The following is a 15983-nucleotide window of genomic DNA, read 5'->3' on the forward strand; positions in this document are numbered from 1 at the left end:
TATAATATGCTGTTTACAAGAAACACTTTTGAAGCAGAGAGATACACACAGGGTAAAGGTAAGGGGGATGGAGCAAAATCCGTTATGCTTCAGTTAAGCAAAGAAAGCAGGGGTAGCAATCATGATCTCAGACAAAATAAAAGCACAAATAGATCTAATTAAAAGAGATAAGTAAGGAAACTATATCTTGCTGAAAGGTACCATAGAAATGAAGTCATATCAATATTAAAAATTTACCCACCAAATGGTATAGCATCTGAATTTTTGAAGAAGTTGAATGAGTTACAAGAGGAAATAGATAATAAAACTCAACTTTACCCTCTCAAAACTAGGTAAATCTAAACAAAAAATAAACAAGAAAGAGGTTAAGGGGGTAAAAAAAAATTATGGAAAAGTTGATACGATAGATCTCTGGAGAAAATTGAATTGGAATAGAAAGAAATATACCTTTTTTCTCAGCCGTCCATGGCTCCTACACAAAAACTAACCATGTATTAGGACATAAAAACTTCACAACTAAATGCAGAAAAACAGAAATAGTAAATGAATCCTTTTCAAACCATAGTGCAGTAAAAATTACATTCAATAATGGACAATGGAAAGATTAAAATTAATTGGAAATTAAATAATCTAATCCTAAAAAAAACAAGTGGGTGAAAAAACAAATCATAGAAATAATCAATAATTTCATTTTAAAAATGACAATGAGATAATATACCATAATTTATGGGATACAGTCAAAGCAGTACTTAGAAGAAATTTTATATCTCTAATTGCTTACATCAATAAAATAGATAAAAAGAAGATCAATGAATTGGGCATGAAACTAAAAAAAAACTAGAAAAATAAATTTAAAATAACCAATTAAACACCAAATTAGAAATCCTGAAAATCAAAGAAAAGATTAATAAAATAGAAAGTAATAAAACCATTGAACTAATAAATAAAACCAGAAGCTGGTATAATGAAAAAAATCAGTAAAATAGATAAACCATTGGTTAATTTGATTTTAAAAAGGAAAGAAGAAAACCAAATTACTAGTATCAAAAATGAAAGGGGTGAATTCACCACCAATTATATGCCAACAAATTTTATAATCTAAATGAAATGGATGAATATCTACAAAAATATATATTACCCAGATTAACAAAAGAAGAAATAAAATACATAACCCAATCTTACAAAAAAGAGATTGAACAAGCTATCAATGAACTTCCTAAGAAAAAATACCCAGGACCAGATGGATTCACAAGCAAATTCTACCGAACATTTAAAGAGCAATTAATCCCACTACATATACATTATTTGGAAAAATAGGCAAAGGAGTCCTACCAAATTCCTTTTATGACACAAATATGGTGCTGACACCCAAACAGGAAAAGTCAAAACAGAGAAATAAAATTACAGACCAATTTCGTTCATTAATATTGATGCAAATTTTTTAAATAAAATACTAGCAAAGAGATTATAACAATATATCACAAGGATTATATACTGTGACCAGGTGGGATTTATGCCACAGAATGCAGGTCTGGTTCAATGGTAGGAAAACTATCAGCATAATTGATCATATCAATAACAAAACCAACAGAAATCAAATGATTCTCTCAATAGATGCAGAAAAAGTTTTTGACAAAATATAGTATCCATTCCTATTATAAACACTAGAGAGCATAGGAATAAATGGAGTTTACCTTAAAATGATATGTATTTATCTAAAACCATCAGCAAGCATTATCTGTAATGAGGATAAGCTAGAAGTCTTCCAACACAATCAGGGGTGAAGCAAAGATGCCCATTATCATTGCTATTATTTAATATTATACAAGAAATGTTAGCTATAACAATGAGAGATGAAAAAGAAATTAAATGAATTAGAATATTCAATGAGGAAACAAAACCATCCCTCTTTGCAGATATGTTATACTTAGAAAATCCTAGAGAATTGACTAAAAAAAACTATTTGAAATTATAAATAACTTTAGCAAAGTTGCAGAATTCAAAATAAACCCACATAAATCATCAGCATTTCTATATATCACCAATAAAATCCAGCAGGAAGAGATAGAAAGATAAATTCCATTTAAAATAACTTTAGATAACATAAAATATTTGAGAGTCTACCTGCCAAGACAAACCCAGGAACTATATGAACACAATAATAAAACAAGTTTCACACAAATAAAGTCAGATCTTATCAATTGGAAAAATATTAATTGCTTATGGGTAGGCCAAGCCAATATAATAAAAATGAAAAGTCTACCTATTTGTTCAGTGCCATATCAAACTATCAAAAAAATTATTTTATATAACTGGAAAAAATAATAACAAAATTCATCTGGAAGGACAAAAGCTCAAGGATATCAAGGGAATCAATAAAAAAAGTGAAAGAAGGTGGTCTAGCCATGTCATATCTCAAACTGTTTTATAAAGCAGTAATTGTCAAAACAATCTAATATTGGCTAAGAAATAGAGTGGTGGATCAGTGGAATACCTTGAGTACAAATTTCATAATAGAAAATGACCATAGTAATCTAGTATATGATAAACCCAAAGGTCCAAGCTTTGGGAACAAAAACTCATTATTTGACAAAAACTTCTGGGAAAATCAAAAAACAGTTTGGCAAAAACTAGGAATGGACCAACATCTCACACTGTATAACAAGATAATGTCAAAATGGATACATGATTTACACAAAGAGTATACCATAAGCAAATTAAGAGAGCATGGAATAGTTTAATTGTCAGATTTATGGATAGGGGAAGAATTTAGGACCAATGAAGATACAGAGAATATTACAAAATATAAAATAGATAATTTTGGTTATATAAAAATTAAAAAGTTTTTGCACAAAGAAAGCCAATGCAACCAAAATTATAAGGAATGCAGAAAACTTGGGGGAAATTTTTGCAACAAGTATCTCTGATAAAGGCCACATTTCTCAAATATATAGAGAATTGAGTCAAATTTATAAAAATACAAGTCATTACCCAATTGATATATGGTCAAAGGATATGAACAGGTAGTTTTCAGACAAAGAAATAAAAACTATCTACAGTAATGTCAAAAAGTGTTCTAAATCACTATTGATCAGAGAAATGCAAATTAAAACAACTCTGAGGTATTACCTCATCCCTTTCAGAGTAGCTAATATAACAGAAAAGGAAACTGTTGGATATTGGAGGGGATGTGGGAAAACTAGGACATTAAGGCACTGTTGGTGGAGTTGTGAATTAATCCAACCATAGTAGAGAGCAATTTGGAAATATGTCCAAAGGGCTATCAAACTGTGCATACCCTTTGATACAGCAATACTGCTGCTAGGTCTATATCCCAAAGACATCCAAAAAAAAGGAAAAGGACCTATTTCTACAAAAATATTTATAGCAGCTCTTTTTGTGGTGGCTAAGAACTAGAAATCAGATGGATGCCCATCAATTGGGGACTGGCTAAATAAGCTGTGGTATATGATTGTAATGGAATATTATTGTGCTATAAGAAATGACAAGAAGGGTAATTTCAGAAAAACCTGGAAAGACTTACATGAACTGACACATAGTGAAGTGAACAGAACTAGGAGGACATTGTACACGGAAACAGTAATATTGTTTGATGAAGAGCTATGAACGACTTAGCTTTGCAACAAACATGAGTTCAGATAGACTCCAGGAGATAGTGGAGGATAGGAGGGCCTGGCATGCTATGGTGCACAGGGTCATAAAGAGTCAGACACACCTGAATGGCTGAACAAGAATAACAGCAGCTTTCTCAGACAGTAATGTTTTTTATGTTATTGTAAATGCTCAAGCAGAAGCTTGATTTATTAATGGATTTAATAAATTAGATGGATTGCTGACAGTAGCCTGGCATTTGATAAATTCAAAGATCCTAGCTATTTGAGGTAGGAATTCACTACTTAACAAAAACTGCTAGGAAAACTGGAAAGCAGTCTGGCAAAAGCTAGCTATAGACCGACATAACATATACTGAAATAAGCTTCAAGTGGATATGTAACTTAGACATAAAGGGTGACATCATAAATAAATTAAAAAAGCAAGGAAGAAATTACCCTTCACATATATGGACAGGAGTCTAAGAATTCATGATCCCTAAATTATCAATGGAAAGAGATCACAGAACACAAAATAGACAATTTCAATGACGTAAAATTTTAAAAATTTTGCACAAAGGAATCAATGCAAATAAAACTAAAGAAAATCGGAGAACTGGGGCGGGGGTCCTTTCTGGAAGTTTCTTTGATAAAAGTTTCATATCTAAGATTTATGGAGAGCACCACAATCAACTTGTCTGCTCCTGGTCACCCATCCCTTTCTTTCTAGCTATATACACTGCTGCCTGACACCCTGGGACGACTGTACCTCCACACTAAATCAGTTTGGATGATAACCTACCTGAACTGACTCCTCAATGATTAATATACTCCCTCTCCATCCCAGTGATTCTGGACTGCTGCCTGCTAGTATCAAAGCCCATTCTTGGTCCCTCACTAGCCATTCTGTAGTTCCCATCTAGAAGATGACACAATGGCTAGAGAACTGAGCCTGGAGTCAGGAAGACCCGAGTTCAAATCCAACCTTGGACACTTATTATTTGTGTGACCCTGGAGGCAAGTCACTCAAAAAAAAAAATCTCTATTTGCCTCAGTTTCCTCTATTGTAAAACATGGATCCACTACAAATTTACATTTACATAATCTTATCTGGGCCCCCACTGCAGCAAGGCAATCTTTTTACATCTCCCTAATGATTTTGATATCTCAGTCATAATTTTTTGCAAACTTGTTCATGCTTCTTCAAGTTTCACATCACCCCCTAACTCTCATCCTCTCAGCTGAGAACTTCACTGAAAAAAATTAGGTGTACATATCCTTTGACCCAGCAATAGCACTACTAGGGCTACATCCCAAAGAGATCATACAAAAGGGAAGAGGACCCACATGTACAAAAATATTTATAGCAGCTCTTTTTGTGGTGACAAAAAATTGGAAATTGAGAGGATGCCCATCAATTGGGGAATGGCTGAGCAAGTTGTGGTATATGAATGTAATGGAATACTATTGTGCTATAAGAAATGATGAACAGGCTGACTTCAGAAAAACTTGGAAAGACTTGTATGGTCTGATGCTGAGTGAAGTGAGCAGAACCAAGAGAATGATGTACACAATAACAGCCACATTGTGTGATGACTAATAGTGATAAACTTAATTCTTCCCATCAATACAAGGATCTAGGACATCTCCAGAGGCTTCATGATGGGAAATGTTATCCACATTCAAAGAAAGAACTATGAAAGTTGAATTGCTATTTTTTTTCTCTTCTGTTGAGTTTTGTTTCCTCTTTCTGATAGTTCCTCCTGTTGGTTTTAATTTTTATTTACAACATCACTAATGTGAAAATATGTTTAATAGGAATGTAAATATATAGCCTATATCAGATTGTGTGCCATCTTGGGAAAGGTGGTGGGGAGGAAGGGGGAGAAAAATTTCAAACTCAAAATAAATTAATTAAAAAATACAGAATTAAAAAAAAAGAAAAGAAAAAAATTAGGGCCATTCACCTAGAGCTCCCTCTTCTCCCCTCCTCCGACATCACTAAGATGTCTTCTACCACTTTTACCACTTCACCTGTTTCACATGAACAGATGGCCTTTCCTCTTGCCAAGCCAAACTCTTCTATATGCACAAGTGATCCTATTCTATCCCATCATCTTCAGCAGATTTCCCTATCATTCTTACTCTTTACACTAATCTTCAATCTCTATCTCTCTAATGGCTGCCTTCTTATTATCTACAAACAGACAATAGGAAAAAAATTTCCCCATCTTCAAAAAAACCTTCAATTGATCAATCAGTCCCTGCTATCATCCCATACCTCTTTTCACTTTTATGACTTAATTCCTTAAGAAGGCTGTCTACAATAAGTGCCTTCACTTGCTTTCCCTTCACTCTTATCTCTCTGAAGCCTGGCTTCTAACCTCACCATTAACCAAAACTGTTCTTTTCAAAGTTACCAATGATCTCTTAATCACTAAATATAATTGCCTTCCCATTACTGATAACCCTCTTCTGAATACTCTCTTCTCTCTAGGTTTTCATAACATTGGTCTATCCTGGTTCTACCTGTCTGACCATTTCTTCTCAGTCTCATTTGCTGGATCTTCATCTAGATCACTCCCATTAATTATGGATGTCCCCAGTGCTCTTTCCTGGGCTTTATTCTCTTGTCCCTCTAACCTATTTCACTTGGTGATCCCATAAATCCAGCTATCATCTCCATGCCAATGATTCCAAATTTCCAATCTTTACCCTCCAATTTCACATTTCAAACTGGATGTTTCATAGACATCTTAAACTCAACATGTGTAAAACTCATTATCTTTTCCCCCAAACCCTCCCCTCTAACTTTCTTATTACTGTCCAAGGAACCACCATCTTCCCAGTCATCTAGACTCTCAACCTAGATATCATCCTATACTCCTCATTCATTCTCACCCCCTATATCCAATCAGTTGCTAAGTCCTACTATTTCTACCTTTGTAACATATCCCATATACTCCCCCTTCTCTTCACTGACACCACACCCACCCTGGTTCAAGCCCTCATCACCTTATGCCTGGACTATTACAACAACCTGCTAGTTGGTCACCCTACCTCGCCTCTCCCCACTCCAATCCATCCTCCATTCAAGTGGAGGAATGTATAGATGTATAGATGGATGGATAGATGGATGGATAGATGGATGGATGGATGGATGGATGGATGGATGGATGGATGGATGAATGGATGAATGGAAGGAAAGAATATGCATTTATTAAGTGCCTACTATGTATCAGGCATTGTGCTAAGCACTGCACAAATGTTATCTCATTTGATCTTCATAACAACCATTAGAGGAAAGTACTATTGTTATCTCCATTTTACAGTTGAGGAAAATGAGGCAAACAGAGATTAAGTAATTTTGCCAGGGTCATACAGCTGGGAAGCATCTGAGGCTGGATTTGAACTTGGGTCTTCCTGACTACATCCATTGTACCACTTCGCTGCCTCAAATCAATCAGTTGTCAATTTGATCCCCATAAAGATTAAGTCTGACTATGTCATCCTTCCCATCCCCTCCAATTAATGCCAGTGTCTCTCTATTGCCATCAGGATCAAATATGAATTCCTCTGTTTGACTTTTAAAGTTTTCCATAACCTGGCCCCTTCCCACCTTTCCAGTCTTTTCACACCTTACAATGCTCCACCCTCCAAACATACTCTGTGATATAGTAACACTGGCTTCCTTGCTATTCTTTGAACAAAACACTGCCTGGAATTCTCTCCTTCCTCATCTCCACTTCTTTCCTTCCCTTGCTTCTTTCAAGTCTCAAGAAAAGTCCCATCCTCTGCAAGAAGCTATTCTTGATCCCTTTTAATATTAATGCTTCCCCTCTGTTGATTTTCTTCAATTTAGCCTGTATGTATCTTGTTTGTACATAGTTGTTTGTATGTTGTTTCCCCCATCAGCTGTAAGCAACTTGAGAGCAATGCCAGTTTCAGTCTTTCTTTCTATCCCCATCACTTAGCACAGTAATTGGCACATAGTAGGTATTTAATAAAGCCTTAAGTAACTGATTCAAGTTTATAATATTAAGAGTCATTCTCAAATTATAAAAGGTCAAAGAATATGAAGAAGCAGTTTTTAGAGGAAGAAATTCAAGCTTAGCCATATGAAAAAAGGTTGCAACATTACTAATTAGAGAAATGCAAATAAAAACAACCCTGAGCTTCTACCTCATAGTCATCATAAGGCAAAGCTGACAAAAATGGAAAATAACAAATGCTCGGGGAGCTGTGGGGAAAACAGGTACATTAATATACTGTTGAAGCTATGAACTGTTCAGGCATTCTCCAAAGCTTGAAACTATGCCCAAAATATTATTAAACTATGCATCCTTCTTGGTCTAGCAATATTACTATGAGGTCTGTACAACAAAAAGATCAAAGAAAGAGGAGAAGGACTTAAATGAATGAAAATGTTTAAAGAGGCAAAGAACTAGAAACATTTTGTGGTGGCAAAGAACTAGAAACTAAATGGATATCTAACAACTGGGGAATGGTTAAATAAATTATAGGCTATGAATGTAATGGAATACTACTGTGCTGTAAGAAATAATAAAGGGGAAGGTTCCAGAAAAACCTGGGAAGACTTGTGTGAATTGATGTATAATGAAGTGAGCAGATTGAGCATAATGACTTCTATACTGGAAAGACAAACAACTCTAAAGACTTTAGAACTCTGAACAATGCAGTGACCAACCATGATTCTAGAGGACTTATGATGAAAACATGCCCCATCTCCTGGCAAAGAGGTTATAGACTCAGGATAAATATTGATGGATGTGTGTGTGTGTGTACATACACATACATATGTGCTTACACATACATATTGGACATGATCAACATAAGAATTTGTTTTTTTTAGCTATGCAGAATAGTTACAAGAATTTTGTTTTCCTTTCTTTTTTAATGGGGAAAGGTGGGAAGAGAAAAAAATTTTGTTCATTAAAATAATTGAATTTTCACAAATGGATGTTTTTATTAATACAGAGATTAAATAAGATCTCTATAAAGCTCCTTCCAATTCCAGGATATAATAATGCAATTGATTTTTTTTATGTGTAGTTAAATTTGAAGGTCACTTCAGGTATAACAGGATGCTTGAAAATGAATGCCTGCTGGTTTCAAGGGACGAGTTCCCAGAATTTCCCTCTTCAATCTACAAGGGAGTTTTGTCTTGGCCTTGGGACTGGTGGCCTTGACTTTAACTGACAAGCTAACTCCTCTCAAATTAATGTATGGATAAGCCAAGAACCTGTGGGGAGGAAGAGAAAGGACAGTACCCAGGATCAAGAGAATAACCACTATGGAGGCATTGGGAAGCAATCAGTACAGAGTGGGAACCAGGACCTGGGACACTAGGATGGTACTCTATTGTAAGAACAAGTTAGGACTTCTGAAATCAGAGCTGATGATACTTCATTTCTCTTCATCACTTTTACCTCTCTCTCTGAAAAAGAGGTGAGGCTAATGCTTTTTCAAGGGTAGAAGGTTCACCCTGCTTGTTAAAAGTCTGTTTACCTTTCTGTGTTTAAACATTTACTTTGTTTCTCAAGCTGCCAATTGTTATAAAAGCTGTTATAGTTGATTGGGGTCTGCTAACCTGAAGGATTTTGCCAAAACTCAATCGCTGACTGGGGATTCAGAGTTGTTGATACATTTTATAACTTCACAAGATAGAAAGGATATTTGTACTCCAGTTCTTCTAACCAATGAATCAGCAGTAGTTGAAGTAGTGCCTAGGGATGTCACTGAGGCTGGACCTCCGCTATTTTTCCTGGCATTGGTTTGAAAGGAATGATATGTACAAAAGAGAGGAGGCAAGAGAATAAATAGATGGAGAAAATATCACACTCAAAGGAGTAGGCTGGTCCATGAAAAGTAGGGGGCAAGGAAGAGGAATTGAGAGTTCTCCCTACTTATACACCAGCTCACTATGGCAGCCACCACCCCACTTCTAAACAGGAAACAAAAATATGTCCTTTCGGTCTAATAGAATATTCAATTAGCTAAACCATTAGCTAAAACTCACCCAGCATGACAATTTTTAGATTCCTGTGGTTGTTAATTCAGTTCCTCAACAGTGACCAAGACAACATAGTAAGCAGATACGAGAATACAGTCACTTTAGAGGCATATTAACTCTCATCAGTTATTAAGTTATTACTTCTAATTTTATAAATCAGTTTCTTATAAATATGGGCAATCTGAGCCAGTCTTACCAGGGTTTGATTATTTTTCAGGAAGCTGGCCATAAAGACTCTGGACCTGAAGAAAGTTCACCTTTTCTATCACACGACAATATGAATTGAATAGCTTTACAACAGTAGCCCCAGAATTTGGTCACATCTAGCCCTCAAAATGGGCATTAACCTCATTCATTTTTTTTTACATTTTACTCCTTTTCTAGCCTCTGTTCAGCTTTAGCACTCTTTAGCTAGCAGAACACAAAGTATCACAGGAAAAGAACAATTAACAACAAAACTAGTCCTACTTCACATTCCCACAAAACAATAAATACTAGAGATCTCCTTTGCTAGATTAACATCCCCATTTACTCCTTAAGAATGGATGTTCCCCCTTTGACCCAGCAACAGCACCTCTAGGGCTGTATCCCAAAGAGATCATACAAATGGGGAAAGGACCCACAAGTACAAAAATATTTATAGCAACCTTTTTGTGGTGGCAAAGAATTGGAAATTGAGAGGATGCCCATCAATTGGGGAATGGCTGAACAAGTTGTGGTATATGAATGTAATGGAATAATATTGTGCTATAAGAAATGATGAACAGACTGACTTCAGAAAAACCTGGAAAGACTTGTATGGTCTGGTGCTGAGTGAAGCGAGCAGAACCAGAACAACGTTGTACACAGTAACAGCCACGTTGTGTGATGACTAACTTTGATAGACTTAGCCCTTCTCAGCAATGCAAGGATCTAAGACATCTCCAAAGGCCTCATGATGGAAAATGCTATCTACATTTACAGAAAGAACTATGGAATTTGAATGCAAATCAAAGCATACTATTTGCTATTTTTTTCTTCTGTTGTGCTTTGTTTCCTCTTTCTGGTGTTTCCTCCTATTGGTTCTAATTCTTCCTTACAACAACACTAATGTGAAAATACGTTTAATAGGAATTTATATGTATAGCCTATATCAGAGTGCGCACCATCTTGGGGAGGGAGGTGAGGAGGAAGGGAGAGAAAAATTTAAAACTCAAAAGCTTATGGAAGTGATGATTGATTAATCAAAATAAATTAATTTTTTAAAAAAAGAATGGATGTTCCCACCAGAAATTGAGGGGATGTCCGTCAATTGGGGAACAACTAAACAAGTTGTGGTATATGAATGTAATGGAATGCTATTGGGCTATAAGAAATGATGAGCAGGTGGACTTCAGAAAAATCTGGAAAGACTTAGATGAATTGATGCTGAGTGAAGAGAACATTGTACACGGTAACAGTAACACTGTACAATGATCAACTATGATTGACTAGCTCTTCTCAGCAATACAATGATCCAAGACAATTCCAAAAGATTCATAATGAAAAATACTATCCACATTCAGAGAAAGAACTGATGGAATCTGAATGCAGATCGAAGCATACTGTTTTCACTTTTTTGGGGAGGAGGAGACAGATTGTGTTTTCTTCCTTTTATTCTGTTTCTTCTTTCACAACATGACTAATAGGGAAATCTGTTTTACATGATTGTACATATATAACCTATATTATATTGCTTACTGTCTTGAGGAAGGAGGGAGAAAATTTTGCAACTCAAAATTTTTCAAAACATCAATGTTGAAAATTGTCTTTAAATGCAATTGGAAAAATTAAAATGCTATTCAATAAAAAAGAGGGAAAAAAAGAAGAAAAAGAACAGATCTTCCCCAAGACTCTGTCCTGAGCCCTTTTCTCTTCTTGCTGTATACATTCTGTTGGTGATTTCATCTGTTTCCATAGGTTCAATTATCATCTATTGTACACATCCTTACCTAAATAACTCCTTAAACCATTTGACCATCCCTAATCTCTCTTCTGAACTCCAATCCCAGTTCAATCAACACTCAAAGGATATTTGACATCTACAACTATTCACTGTACATCTCCAACTAGATGTCTCATCAGGATCTTAAACTCAACAAAGTAAAAAACAAATTGATCATTTTCTCCCCAAAATATATCTCTCCTCCCAACTTCCTTATATTATTTTAGGCTCAACAACTTGTCAGTCACCCAGGTTTATAATCTTAGGGGCATCCCTGACTACTCCTCCCTGTCCTTCACACCCCCATTATCAATCAATTGCCAGGTTTCATCTATTCTACTCTCAATATCTCAAACACCTGAACCCTTTACTCCACTCACATATCCATGACCCTAGTCCAGGCCTCCATTACCTCTCACTTACACTCCTAAATGGTCTCTTTACTTACAATTCCCCTGCCCCTGCCCCCAGCCCTTTAAATCAGTCTTTCTCCAGCTGTGCAAATAATCTTCCTAAGGTACAGGTATGACCACATGTGGGGGACAGCAATTTCTACTGCCTGCCCAGACATCAGTGTGACAAGCTCAAGCCACACCTTCCAAGTTTCCAATCACTTGATAGAAAATTCCTACAAAGGACTACCATGAGAAGGGGGTGACCTTCTAAAGAAATGATCAAACGATTTGTATAAGGCAGTGAATTCTAGCACTTCCCCTGTGGTAGAAAATATTCAATTATGAAGGAAGAAGCAGGCAGTCTAGGGTCAATTAGCTCTGGGCCATGGTCCCTAACAGGACCAAGCACCTCCCAGCTGGAGTAGCCCACTTTAACCTGCAGTATAGACATCTTGGGGCTCAGAGTGACTGTGAGCTGGTGCAGCTTTCTCTTGATCTTATGCAATCTTTATGAACCTTATCCAAAAAGCAACCATAAGTGCCTCACAAAGTCACTTCACTTTCAGAACCTATAATTGGGTACACCAACAAGAGGTTTATTCATGTGGTCAAAAACTTTCCATGACTCCCTATTACCTCTAGGATAAAATACAATGTCTTTAGCCTTTCATTTAAGAGCCTCCGCAATGTGGGCCATGGGGACTTTCTGGTTTTTACTTTTGTATACCCAGTGCCTTGTCTGTGGAAGGCGTTTAATAAATGGCTGTCTAATTTAGTTAAAAGGCTAAGCATACTGCATTTTCTTCCAGACTCATTGCCTTATTTTCACCTGGTCTTTCAGCTTTGGGACCTACTTAAAAAGGCTGATAACTTTATGAGGTCAGAAAGTTTTCAGTCCATGTCCAACTTTAAGGAATTTTTTTCTAGCCTTCAGTCTTTTAAAATGCAAGCATTTCCCATAAACATTTAAAATATATTTTAGTAATATTTTATTTTCACATCACCTCCATTTCTAAATATATATCTCTCTTCTTTCCCTACCTATCAAGACAGTTCTTGCGACAACCACCCAAAAAAAAAGGAGTAGGGGGAAGAAAGCAGGCAAAACAGTCCACGATCACAACATCACAGATTGAACAGTGTATGTTGTCTTCTGCACCCATAGTCTCTCACCTCTCCAATGAAGGTGGATTACCACCTCTGCTTTGCGGACAAGCTTCCCATGGACTTTTGCACCATGCAAGCATCACATGGAATGAGATACTCTGACAATAATCTGGGCCTAGTACTTTCAGGTGCAGATCACCAGCAGATAGAGAAAGTGAGCCAAACAGAATGAAGAAAGGCATAAAGTAGCAGTCTCCTAAGCCCTTTTCCTAGGAAAATGGGAATGAACAAAAATGAACCCCAACAGCCAGCTCCCCAAAAGGAAAATTTACAACCTAAAGACACATGTCTTCAAAGGTAGAAGAGCTGTGGAAAAGCAGTGGACTGGCTGTGACCTTGAACATGACCCTTCACCTGCATAGGTCTCTAGTTCATCACTAAGAGATGATCTCTAAGATCCTTCCCAGCACCAACATTCTGTGATTCTAGGAAGAGAATTGTGCAAAGGCACCTTTGTGTATTTTAGGACCAAATGCAATCACTATGGCAAGCCAACATGATGGAAGCAGAGGGAAGGGTCAGGAGGCTGCCCATAGAACCCACTCTCCAATCTCCTGCCAAAAGTGGTCACCCAGCCTCCACAGAGAGAGCCCTTGGCCTTTAGAATGAAATCAGACCTTTTGTACTGAGACCTGTCTGGCCTGACTCAATAAACCTCAAAGTACAACAAAGTTTACATAGGTCCCTTAGAATCTTTTCCCACACAGCACACAAGAGCACCAAGACTGTAGTGAGAACAGAATCTAAGAAATATCACATCTCCCATTGCCTCTCTGTTTAATTCATGCCAGCTGAGGCTGAACAGAAAACAAGGCTTGAAAGCCATGGTCCCCTGCAGGGGCAGCCTTAGGGAGTTGGTGGTCCAAGCCAGGGATTTCAGGGTTCCTGTATCCCTACACACACTTTTTCTCAATCTGTCTGAACCCGAAATTATTTGAACAGGTGATAAGACCTTCCATTCTATAATCACAAATAAAAGCAATACAGTTTCAATGCAAACGACCACTGAAGAACAAAGCCTCCACGCTGAAGTGTAAATGAATGATATTTTAGTCTCCGGGAAAAGGGGGGGGGGGGAAGGGCGAGGACAGTGGATAGAGTAGAATCCTGCAACTTCTGAAGGGAAAGAAGGGATAGGACCTATGAGGAGCTTGGAAAGCGGGCAAGGGGAAGGAGGGTTAAAATAAACTTTACATACTTCACAATTTCCCCCTAGGGCAGGCATAGGTCTCTGAGCCCCAAGAAAGTCACCAGAACCCCACTCATTCTGCCCAACACTATAGGCTCTTCTCCAAGTTTTCACTGGTCCTGAAGTTTGGAAGGATAACTCAGAGAATCAAAGGAATTGCTATGTCCCTATGCCACACCCCGTCACTCCACCCTCACTTCCCTGCGGTGCGTCCTCTCCTTCCTAAAAACTTCTCCCCTGAAATTCTTCAAGTGTCCCGGGCTACCCATTTTCCAGCCAACAATGATTCCTTCTTACACCTGCTGGCCCAGGTTCAAATTCGTCCCCAACACAGAAAGGGGAAAGTTCCCTTCACCCCCTACCCCTCCACTCACCAGTCTGCTCTGTGCCCAGCGAACACTCACCATGCGCCCTGGTGGCCATGGTGCTGGACAGCGAGGTACTGGACTGAGAAAACCAAATAGCCAAGCTGCTGGCGGGACTGTGTCGGTTTATCTCAGTGAGGCTAATTCCATCGCCGCTCAACCTGCTCAGGACTAAGCCCGCCCCAGCCCCTACAGCTGCTGCTGCCGCCGCCTCCTCCACCTCCTCCTCCTCTTTCCCACCCCTCCCCCTTCCCCCTTTTTCCTTCTGTCTTCCTCCTCTCCCTTCCCCTTCCCGGGGTAGCTGGCTCAGAGGGGCCATAGAAAGCCCCTACTGCTCAGCACTCCAGGGGCACAGACTCTGGGTTAAAGTACGTGGGCAGAGTAAGTGGTCCCTGTGAATGCTGGCTTCTTTCCCTACGGATTGAGCACTAAAGTCTGCAAAGCTGGAGGGGGAAAAAAAGAAACCTCTAGTCCCCTCCTCCGTGCTTGCTTCCTCCTCCCCCGGGACTCCCCTTACAACTCGTCCCACTGTGAAATATTCTACTTGATTGTAATCCATCGGAATCATTTGGATCATTGACCGCTTGGAGAGGCGTTCCTCCCAAGGGAATAATAGTAGATTACCCTCAAGGGGCCCCTACTCAGATCCAGTCTCTACCCTGGCTTGATCCTCTCTAGTGCTGAATAATGCAGCAGGAAGGGGTGGAGGGAGGGAAGGGAAAGAAGATGAGAAAATTCGCTGAATTGCAAGGATTGGCAGCAGAGGAAGGGTGTTTTGTCTGCAAGAGGGAAGATAGGTATCAGGAAGAACTTGTAGATTCAGTTTCTAAGACACTAACAGTTTGAAAGTGGAGGAGTGGAATCCTCTTAAGAATCAATGTTATCTGTCTCTATGATGGTTGAAGTGCATGATTACCCAGAGAACAGGGAAACGGATGAGATTGCAGCTAGAGATTCTTTTCCATCCTATCGAGTATAAGAGCCCAAGATGCCCTAATAATTAAATAAGCTGCTAAACCAAACAGTATTTCTAGGATCAGCCATCTCATCATTGTGGGTATTGTATTCATGCAGATCAAAAGCCTTCTGTTCTTTAGTAGGTAGCTGGTATTTGCGATTTGCAGCCAGATTCATCTGTATGCTGTTTTCTAAATGTTTTTGCTGTAACAACATAACTTCTTAGAACCCATTATCATGTCTATGTTACCTTGACACATTTGAAAAGGACTTGAAGGGAAATTTTGTGATGGAGGTAATGG

Source organism: Vombatus ursinus, unplaced genomic scaffold, assembly GCF_900497805.2.
Source record: "Vombatus ursinus unplaced genomic scaffold, bare-nosed wombat genome assembly UNPS02014830.1, whole genome shotgun sequence".
Classification (NCBI taxonomy): Eukaryota; Metazoa; Chordata; class Mammalia; order Diprotodontia; family Vombatidae; genus Vombatus; species Vombatus ursinus.